We start from the raw sequence: 11,693 nt of genomic DNA, 5'->3' as shown, positions 1-11,693 counted from the left end.
CAGAAGATTTCTCAGCAAAGCAGGAAATTTCAAAACTGTCCATCTGCATTGGCAGTCTGTCAGTCATTTCTCTGTGTCCTGCAGAAAGTCTCGTAGACTCTTTCATGAAGCGGGAACCCTGTAAGGCTGAGTTCAGCAGTCATTTTCTTGTGGGTCCTGCATGTCCAGATCATGCAACAACAGTCAAGCAGTCTAGGAAAGAGCAGTTTCTTGTCCAAATGGCTAATCTTGCCATGTTGAAAGCAAACTCCATAACAAGTTTCGTCGATGCCTATCTTCCTCTCAGACATAATTGGTGCTGCCAGGAGAAGACATTTCTCATTGTCAAGAAAAACCCTAAACCATTTTAAATGCCATTTTCTGAAGGTCTTTGAAAGGTTTGAAGACTACCTATCTGCCTCAAATGCATTGCTATAGATCTACAAAACCTAACTTACCTAATTATAAGTTCTGACTATTATAAGTAACTATCTATAATCTGCATTTAATTATGCATTACATTTTAAAAGATCAGTGTAAGCACAATACTTAATCAAGAGGAGGAATATACATATCACAAAGTTGACCTTGAATTTGTATCAATAAATGAAAAACCATACTCATACCAGAATTCCCCTTTTTTACCATTAAAAAGAGATTGGTTGTGATCATTAACCAATTATAAACAATCCCATTTAAATGAAAACAAAGGTTTATAAACAAATGGGAATTAGGACATCGCTCATTCCAAACTGCTTCGTGCTGGAAAGGGGCGTTGTTCATACCATGGAGATCATGACAAAACTCAAATACCTGTATAAGTCCTGATTTTCAGGGTCTGTGAAACTCCATCATCTTAGCTGTCTCGATTGTTGGAACACCTGGCCCACTGCTTCTGGGGGGTCTTGGTTCATTAAACCACAGAAGCCTGGAAGGAATCCTCAGCTTTTCGTTTTCTGTAGAAACATAAATAAAAACTCCTTTCCCAAGTAACATATCCTTATACTTAAATTTTGAAGTCAAGGCATTTTCAAAAGATAGAAGTTGGATTAATTCAGCAGCATTTATAATCAAGTGTACTTTAGCAGCTGTCCCTTCCTGAACAATCAAAAAACTGAAAAACACAATAGCATACAGTATCCAGACTCTCTGTATATGTTGCATCTTTACATGGCTTATTTATTTATCTATTATTACTCTATTTCTTTTACTTTTATTCCTTTTTCGCTGAGACAGGGTTTCTCTTGGGAAATCCACCTGCCTCTGCCTCTGCAGCAATTGCTACTGGATGCACCACCACAGTCGGCTTTTCTATTAATTTACCACTTTGCTGTTTCTTTTTGTCTCTCAATCTTACATATATTTTTAAACACACTGCAAACCTTTAGAGGTTTTGTTCATCCAAGTTTGACTTTACTGTAAATCTTTATGTTCTTCTGGCCACGTGTCTTATCTGTTAAAACAGCAGCTGTTTTAAACTGCTGTTTTTCCAAGATGGCAGGCGTAAGCATGACTCCAGCTGCTGGCTTTAAGATGTGGTCACTGCCACTTCCAGCTGTACGTACTATTTTTAAATCATTAGCAAAGCCTTTTAAAAGAACCTTGTTGGCTTTTTTTTTATGCTGAGTCAGGAAGCCTCACTTAAGCCTGCCTTGAGTCTCTGCTTGCCACTAGCAAAAGAGCTCACCTGAGAAAATGCTGCTACCAAAAATCTGTGCTTCTCTCAGTTCTTCTGTTTCTAAAATTCCTTTAAAGCTTTTGCCATTCTATGTGGAAATTCATCATCCCACTCCTGATCACCATTATGAAAAGGGAAGCCTTTCCCTTGAGAGAAGCCTTCCCACCAGCCTGATTCCAGAGCCGCATCAGTCCCAAATAAACACACAGGAGGCTATATTAATTAGGAAGCTGTTGGACTTGCTTGTTTCTTACCGGCCAAGTAATTACCCCATAATTGTTAATCTAAGTATATCTCTTACCAGAGAAGTTTCCTGGCTTCCTAACCCATGGTGTTACATCTCGACTCTCTGTTTCTCCTTCCCAGAATCCTCCTGGACGCCTAGTCCCACCTATCTTGATTCCCTATTGGCCAGCAGTGCTGCATTGACATATACACAGGATTTCCCCCATCATAGATATATGGTGAAGGGCTGCTGCCCTGCTCCAAATCACTTGACAAGTTTTGGTGATCCCTCATTGAAGGACTCACACTCTTTGGGGGAGTGGATGGGTGATTGTAGGGGGGGTTGTTGTGGGTTATGTGAGGAAGGGAGTGAGAGGGAACTGGGATTGGTATGTAAAATAAGATTGTTTCTAATTTAAATAAAATTTATGAAAGAATAGGAAAGATGGGGTTTTAAATACCTGAGATAACAATTGCTCGTGCCATACCCCTGATATACTGAAACTTCAGGGAACATTATAGACACTGTCCTGAACCTTTCACAGTCTCCCTTTGGTCTGTGGTCCTCCCACCATATTCCATTGACCATTTTCATCTTGATGACTTTGAAACCTTGAAATTCCTTCAAGTGGGAAGCCAGTGGACTTTAAGGCAGAAACTCTGCCTTTAATGGGTACCTTCTTCTGTTATTGGAGTTTGGACCAGAGCCTGTGTCCTGGCCACCCTAACCACCCAGGTTCAGTCATTCACCCTCAGGAAGCCAATTAAATGAACAAATTTATCAAGTGACATGCCTACCAATAATGCTGGCACTCTGAAATCAAGATGGACAGATTTCTCTGATATCCAGGACAGCATATTCTATAGTGTGAGTTCAGGCCAGACAGGGTGTCACAGTAATGCTATTCTTAAAAAGAATAGAAGAAAAATAACACAATCTGTAAAATGACAAAATTAATAAAATCTAAAACTTATTTATTCATTTTTTTCTAATTTGGAAGACTAAAGATAACACGGTGAATAATCCATCACTGGGGTGCTAACAGGCTGAGACAGAAGGCAAATATATGCAAATCTAAATAATCTAATGATGAAAAACAAAAGCATTTTCTCCATCTCTAAAACACACCCGCATTCTCAGTTACATTTTGTCATATAATTTAGTCAGATAAAGGTAAATGTTTCTCCAATAGAGTCATTCTCATTTGGAAGACTTAAATCTTTTCTTACAATGAGATTCCCCAAGAAAATAGATTTTTTTTGCTTTTTTGGGGGGGTACAGGGTTTATCTGTATTGTTTTGGAGTTGTCCTGGAACTTTCTCTGTAGACCAGGATGGTCTCGAACTCAGAGATATCCCCCTGTCTCTGCCTCCGAAATACTGGGATTAAAGGTGCGCACTACCAACGCTCGTCAGGAATGTAGAATTTTATGGGTTTCAGTAGGTGGAGGTCAAAAGTAGATCCCATGAAGACTTACAGTTTCCACATAAATGTCATGGTCGAAAACCCGTAATTACATTACAGAGTCAACATATATGGGAAATTATTTTGTTTTATTTTGAATAAATCTCTTTGCCATGACATAATAATGTCTCTCTGGATAATTCCTTTGAATGTAGTACTTCAAGATGAAGTGAATCTTTGGAAAATAATGGGAACATGAATAAGCATGGGATATGAAATAGTAAGTACTTGTAAACATACCCATAGCACATGAAGCTATGTTGTGAAATAATGTCAGGGGTCACATGGTGACCAATGCTGCTTGACAAAGTTCCATTTCAACACTGCACACCAACCTCACTTCTCCAGCAACTGCAGAGGCAGCCAGATCTCCGTGAGCTCCAGGTCAGACTGGAAGAATGAGTTCCAGGACAGCCAAAACCACACTGAGAATCCCTGTATGGAAAAGTTGCTGAGATCCACCTTCATCGGCTTGTTGGGGTTGCACATATTTAAGACCAGCACTCAGGAGGCAAAGGCAGTTGGATTTTCTGAGTGTGAAATCAGCCAGGTCTATAGAATGAGTTCCAGGGCTACACAGATAAACCCTGTATCCAAAACACATAATAAAGAGAAACACATAAAGAATAAGATACATCACTAGTGTGGTTCCAACCATCTGATTGTAGCCTGCATATAAAGGACATTGGAAGAGGAAGCTCTCTCTCTCTTTGGCTGCTTACCCTGGTTCTGGGTATCAAGTTCATTCATTTCCTAGCATTAGACCCTACTTCTTTGGAATTTTGGAGTATGATGAAGATGAGCTGATACATCCAGCCTGATGAACTAAACAACTACTGGACTTTTCAACTTTCCATTGGTAGGCAGCCAATTTTGGACTATCTGGATCACAGCTTGTATGACATTCTAATAAATACACTTTCTTCACATGGGGAGAGATTCATGCCACATTCCTGTTCATGAAGAGATCCTTCAGTAACACTTTTGTGTTTTTCTATAGCAAGTGCTATAGGAATGCATATCTCTGCTCATCTAGTAATGGTCTTTGTCTGGTGTGGAAGGCAGAGTCCAGCACAATTGTTCTGTGCCTTTAAGTCACACTGCAACCCCATGGGAGGTGCTCTTGTCACACAGGCCTCACCAGTCAATCAGGCCCCTAGGTGACCTGCCAGTCACAAGTGGTTCAGGGGCCTTCCTTCTGTTGGCTTCATGGTTGGTTTTGAAGAGAATCTGGTTCCAGTTTTTTCATGTGCTGAGCTCTGAGCAAGGGTAAACTAGAAAACTACAACATGGTGAGCAAGGCAATGCTTTCGCCAGATGGGAGTGGCAGAAGGTGAGGTGTTGGGACTGGTGTGGTGGGCATTCCCTGGATGTGGGTGGGAACCTGCAACCACAATGCCTGTCCTGCAAGGTCACATGCAGTCCATGAAATGCCCAGGACCGAGAGGCTGTGTCAGTAATTATTGTGAGATAACCTGTGTCCCCCTTGCACTGCATTGTGTGAGTGGCCTTCTCCTGAGTTTGTGCCATTGTATGATACTTTCTGCTGACTTCCTAGAAGTCTCCTATTTGCCTCCATTTCCTCCTGGTAGATATTCCCATTTTTCTGTTTTTGATTTTTTGAGACATTGTTTCTCTGCAGTTTTGGAGGCTGTCCTGGAAATAGCTCTTGTAGGCCAGGCTGGTCTCAAACTCACTGAGATCCTCCTGCCTTTGCCTCCTGAGAACTGGTATTAAAGGCATGTGCTACCACCGCCTGGCTCTATGTCTCTTAAGAAGATTACTTAGAATAAGACATAGCTTAAGAAAGAACTCTCTGGCCCAGCTTTTATCTTTTCTTTGTTCTGCCTCTCCTATCTTTCTCATCTTCTGACCTGCCATTAAAGCATGACCTGCTGTTTCATATTACTTTTATAAAATGAAATAAATATGAAAATCTCTTTTCTGTTGAAGTCTTTCATTTGTCTAACTAGCCTGACTTGCAGATTTCTGTCACTATTTAAATTCTTCAGCATGTAAGCTGGAGTCTGACCCTGAAAGAACTTAAAAGTTGACAACATATGTGGAATGCAATATGTGTTTTATGAACCACACAGTGGTAGTACAAGCCTTCAATACCAGCTGTGAGTATGAGGCCAAACTTGTCCACAGAGCAGTTCCAAGACAACTAGGACTACACAGGGAAACCCTATCTCAAAGAACAAAAATAAACTATTTTAGGCTCTCTCCTATTTGAGAATTAGCCAGAGATGAATGCATGCTCTCATTACAGAGATTTTACTTCATTAATGTCTTAAGTCTGTGGAGTTATTCTCATTGGAAAGGCAGATTAATGCTAGAGCAGCTGTACTTTCAGCCTTTTTGAGAAAGGTTTCTGAGACAAGATCTCTCATGAGGACACAGTTGGCCTTGATACTACTATGTTGCTTTCCAGGGCAATGACCTCACTGTTTTCTTGGTCAATCCATGTTAAATTAAGTGAGTGTATGACCTCAGAGTTTTGAAATCATCCATTTGTTTCATGTAGTGGAAGGTCCATTGCAGTCACAGGAAAAGGATTTGCATGTGGTGCATGATTTCTGCCTTCACAACAGAATATAAAGAAGAATTTATTGAGATCACTGCAAGGGGGAAATGTTAGGAAATCAGCTGCTTGAGTCAACATCATGAAAAAGGACCTGACTGTGGCAATGAGATAATTTGAATGTAATTGGCACTAAAATCTCATAGGGAGTGGCACTATTAGAAGGTGTGACTTTGTTGCGGTGGGTTTGGCATTTCTGGAAGAAGTGTATGATCACTAGTGATGGGGTGTGTGGTTTCCTCTGCTCTGGATATGGTCAAGCGCATCAGTCGACTTCCTGTGTCCTGCACATCAAGATGTAGACAGCACCACATTATCCTCCACATCATGCTCCCCACCATGATGATAATTGGCTGAACCTCTGAATCTGTGTGTGAGCCTCCCCAATTAAAAGTTTTCTTTATAATAGTTGTGGTGCTTATGGTGTTTATTCACAGCAATAAAAATCCTAAGATGGGCAGATTCCGTTATTTTCTTCTTTAAATTCCCAGGATGTATGAGTTCATGTCATGGAAATGAAGACAGTGCAGATTGGTGGGTTCACATTTTGGGAAGGTTTCATTGAGCTCAGGAGTGACCTCAGCTATGTGGTTGACAATTGCATTTAATAGAGCTAATCCTGGCTCTGCTACCCAGAGCTGGGAAGACACCCCTGCAATTCCTTGAAGACAGGACTTTGACTGGTCATTGAGAAGGAAATATATACCATCTAATGAGTGTTTACCAACACCCCTGGTTTGTATCAGGAACTGCAAATGAAGAGAGGCATATGAAAGAATTGAGTTTATTTACCAACTTTGAAGCTGGTGTAGGCACAGTGTAGATAGGTGTGATAGAAGGAACACGAGCAAATTCCTGCTGATCAGCAGTGAAAATTAGCAGTATGGCATCTTGTAATCAATTTTAGATGACTGATAAAATATCTGCCTTGCCATTTTTTGGGTTCCTACAGACAAGGGGAATCAAAAATCAGGGTAAAAGAATGATGTTATCATAAAACATAAAACCAAATTGCTGTGTTTATACTAGTTGAACCAAAATAGAAAATCTGTGTAAAATGGTGAGACCCTACCTAATGGGACTGTCATTTTACTGCTTTAATAGGTACAACCTGAGAAAATACATGAGTGATCCTTGCAATTCTCCTGTCCAAATCTGTAATTTCTGGAACAGATGGCCATTAAGCCTGTTTCAACTTTTCAAAAGACTTTGTGAGACTATAACTACCTCATATCTATAGTATCTACTGTCTCTTTCCTGCCTCCAGTCACTACCATGACCACTCACAGTTTTCTAGTTCATGGATTGTTTTGTTTTAATATCAGCTACACAGTAACAATACAGTGTGATCTATGAATGTTTGAATGTGAACTGTTTATGGCTTTGGTTTGTCCCAGAATTAAGCAAAGGGGTTGGCTTCACTGGACACTGAGTGTGCATTGGTATATGCACACTCTGGTATATGCCTTTGAAGAGAAAAGGAAGAGCTATGGGAAACTGGGAAAATGTCTACTATGGCCCTGTCTGTTAGGATGGAAGAGCAGAACTAGTAATGCCTGTGCTGTCTGAGTTATTTGGCCTCTACATATCCAAGAGAGGAACTGCTGATGTTCTGTGGTCTAACTGAGTGATCTGAGCTAATGAGGCACTCTGGAAATGCTTAGCACTCAGGAGAACCAGTTGGAGGTAGCTCACATTTACTCTCCAGGACTCTGCTGGCTCTCTTGTATGAGCTATAATGAAGACCACAGTCATAGCATGGTGAGTGTTGGGGCTTCAGAACAAGTGAAGCAGGTCTGCCCATTTCTCATTTCTTTAGGGACTGAGAGTGACCATGAGCCATGTGTTCTCCTGGGCAGTGACCCTTGATCTCTGTGCCTCCCTGAGTGTATGTTGCCTGGGTAGAGGGAGGGAGGTGTTGTAGCACTGGTTGTTGGAATCTGTGATACTTGTAACATCAGTGTCCAGTGTGATTCACAGGGTTGCTTTGTGTATGCGGTGGGACCATTCATTGGAAAAATGAAAGTAAGCTTTCTGGAATTTATAAAAATTGCATTCTATTTTCAGGTTTGTCTTACATGTGTTACCACAGTTTGGAAACTGGTAAGATCTTTGCCCAATACCTGATGAGAATATAAATTTCTGCTACTACCAGCTACAATGACATGATTCAAGAAAGTTGGGTTCCAGGGAACAAAAGAAATGTATGAACACTATTGAATGGGTGCATAGGGCAGATACCAAATGTTGTCTCATGATACTTGTGGCAGAAGCAGATATTAAATTCTTCTACATTATTGTCTGTGTGGTCATAAATGGGGCTGGATTTTTCTTGAGTCACAAGGGGATAAGAGAGTTTGTAAAACCATAGTAAGAGATTACCCTATTTGTAGATCGAGTTCTAGATCATGGGGTACCTTAGTTTGAAGAAATGTGTATAGCTGGAGGGACAGAAGCAGAACAGTTTAAAGGAACTTTTGAGTTAATTTTGTGAGAGTTGTGAAATCTGTTTATTTAATTTTTAAACACAGACTCATGGTCAAGATCTCAGTTTACCTGGCTGTTTCCTTTGTTCTTTAGATGAAAAGCTGATTATATTTTCCTATTTTTGCTATTAGATTTTTCACTCCATCCCCTTTATTAAATATTGTACACATTCACAATGGATGTAGGTTTGTTATGAGTATAGAAGTCACACTGTGCCAATGTGTGCACTACTTTTTTGTAATTCTCTTGAGACTTCTGATTCCACTTTGCATATACCTTTGGAATCAGATATCCTTGTAAAATGTATTGGGAAATTTATTTGAGTTGTGTACAGTTCATGTTGCAGATTTACCACATACTGATATCTTAGTATAGATGCATCAAGTTCCTAGTGATTATTTATTTGTTTATATATGTAACCTCTTTTGTTCTCATTGTTTTTAATCTCTTAAAAACTTTTACTATTTTACCAAAAAAGGACTATGGAGCTGGGCTGGTGGCTCAGCACATATTCTTCTTGGAGATGACCTGAGTTCAAATCACAACACCCAAATTTGGAGGCTCAAAATTAGCTGCTACTTCTGATCCAGGGTATCCAACACCCTCTACTCTGGCATGCCATATGTACATATATGGAAAACATCTCTCACACACAAAGTGTATATACAGTAAAATTGGGATAAACCTGTTTTCAAAATTCTTGATACTTACAAAGAAAAGAGAGCAAAACAAGTTACATAAGGTATATAATAAAAATCATGCACTGCTTCTTTTTTAATTTGCTTTAAAATTTAGTTTGCATTTGAAATACCAACCTCAGTTCCCCTCCCCTACTCCTGCCTCCTAGCTCTCTCCCTTCACATTACCCATTCACACCTCAGAGGAGGGTAAATCCTTATTTTGTTAGTCCACAAAGTCTGACATAACAAGCTGAGAATGAAACACGCCACTCCATCCTGTGTCAAGACTGGGCAAGGATCCCACCATAGGGAGTGGACTTTAAAGCCAGTTCTTGCAACTGGGATGTGATGGGGATGTCCTGTGTATATGTCAATAAAGTACTGTTGTCCAATAGGGAAGCAACTTAGGTGGGACTAGGAGTCCAGGAGGACTCTGCCAAGGAGAAACACAGGAAGTCATCATGTAGCTGCCATAGGGGTAAGAAGTCCGAACCCTTTTCTCTGGTAAGAGAAATAGTTAGATTAACAATTATGTAGTAAATGCTTAAGTCAGAGATAGCCAGTAAGAAACAAGCAAGCCCAACAGCTTCATAATTAATACAGCGTCTTGTGTGTTATTTGGGGACTACAACGTGGCAGAGCCCAGGCAACTTCTGGGGAAAAACCAAAGCCACTGGCAAGGAAAAGGCTTCTGTCAACATACTGGTGTCAACAGGTGGGATTGAATTTCCATGTAGAACGGCAGAAGCTTTAAAGGAATTTAAGAAACAAAAGAATGGAGAAAACCATGGGTTCTTGGTAGCAGCATTTCCTCAGATGGGCTCTGTTTTGCTAGTGACCAACAGATACTCTTGAGGCTCACTTAATGGAGACTTCCTGACTCAGCATAAAAAACAAACAAACCAGCAATGTTCTTTTAAGAGGCTCTGCTAACAATTAAAAGGTGTGTACGTACAACTGGCAGTGGCAGTGTCCACATCTCCAAGCTTACAGATTTTGTTAGATGTCACCATATACTGAGACAGTAACCAAAAGTGAAACTTACACCTGCCATCTTGGAAAAACTGCAGTTTAAACATCCGCGGTTTTGACAAATAAGACACATGGCCAGAGAAGCATGGAGATTTACAATAAAATCGGACTTGGATAAAGAGAAACCTCTAAAGGTTTACAGTGTGTTTAAAAATATATGTAGGGTTGAGAGAAAAAAAGAAATGGCATAATGGTAAATAAATAAAGAAGCTGGCTGTGGTGGTGCATGCCAGTGGGACTTGCTGCAGAGGCAGAGGCATGCAGATTTCCAGAGAAAACCTGTGTTAGAGAAATAAATAAATAAAATAAAAGAAATAGAATAATAATAATAGATAAATAAATAAGCCACGTAAAGATGGAAAATACACAGAGAGTCTGGATACTGTATGCTATTGTGTTTTTCAGTTTTTTGATTGCTAAAGAAGGAATCCCTAAGAGATCACCAAAATCTGTAGCCATTTGGGGCAGTATTTAGGCTCTCCCCCATGTATTAATGCTGAGACAGTTTCCCTCCATTGGGAGGGGACTCCCAAAATTCCATTTGTGCATTAGGGATAAACACTGGATAAACTGCCAGAGGCCACATAGACTGCTAAAGTATACTTGATTATAAATGCTGCTGAATTAATACAACTTATATACTTCAATCTTGCTTTGACTTCTAACTTTAAACATAAGGACCTGTTACTTGGGAAAAGAGTTTTTGTTTATGTTTACACAGAAAATGAAAAGCTGGGGATTCCTTCCAGGCTTCTATGGTTTGATGAACCAAGAACCCCAGAAGCAGTGGCCCAAGTGATTCAACATCTGAAACAGCTAAGATGATGCAGCCTTACAGACCCTGAAAATAAGGACATATACAGGTTTCTGAGTTTTGCTATGATACCCATGGTGTGAAGAGCGCCCCCTTCCAGCACAAAGCAGTTTGGAATGAATGACCTCCATATTCCCATATTGTTTATAAATCTTTATTTTCATTTGAATGTAGTTGCTTATAATTGGTTAATAATCACAACCAATCCCTTTTTAAAGGAAAAAGGGGATTATGGTATAGAAATGAATACTTGGTATTGGTATGGTTTTTCATTTATTGATATGAATTCAAGGTCAATTTTGTGATGTGTATATTTTTCCTCTTGATTAAGCATTGTGCTTATACTGAGCTTTTAAAATGTAATTTGTAATTAAATACAGACTATACATAATTACTTATAATAGTCAGAACTTATTGTTAGGTAAGTTAGGTTTTCTAAATATACAGAAACATATGTGAGCTAGACAGACAGTCTTCAAACCTTTCAAAGACCTTCAGAAAATGGCATTTAAAATGATTTAGGGTATTTCTTGAGAATGAGAAATGTCTGCTCCTGGCATCACCAATTTTGTCTGAGAGGAAAATGGGCATCAAAGAAACTTGTTATGGAGTTTGCTTTGAACATGGCAAGATTAGACATTTGGGCAAGAAATTGCTCTTGCCTGGACTGCTTGACTGTTTTTGTATAATCTGGACATGCAGGACCCATAGGAAAGTGATTGTTGTACTCAAACAGTGCTTCAGGGTTC

This window comes from Mesocricetus auratus, unplaced genomic scaffold (genome assembly GCF_017639785.1).
Source record: "Mesocricetus auratus isolate SY011 unplaced genomic scaffold, BCM_Maur_2.0 Super-Scaffold_100044, whole genome shotgun sequence".
Classification (NCBI taxonomy): Eukaryota; Metazoa; Chordata; class Mammalia; order Rodentia; family Cricetidae; genus Mesocricetus; species Mesocricetus auratus.
The sequence above is the reverse complement of the archived record's forward strand: the minus strand, read 5'-3'. Positions refer to the sequence as shown.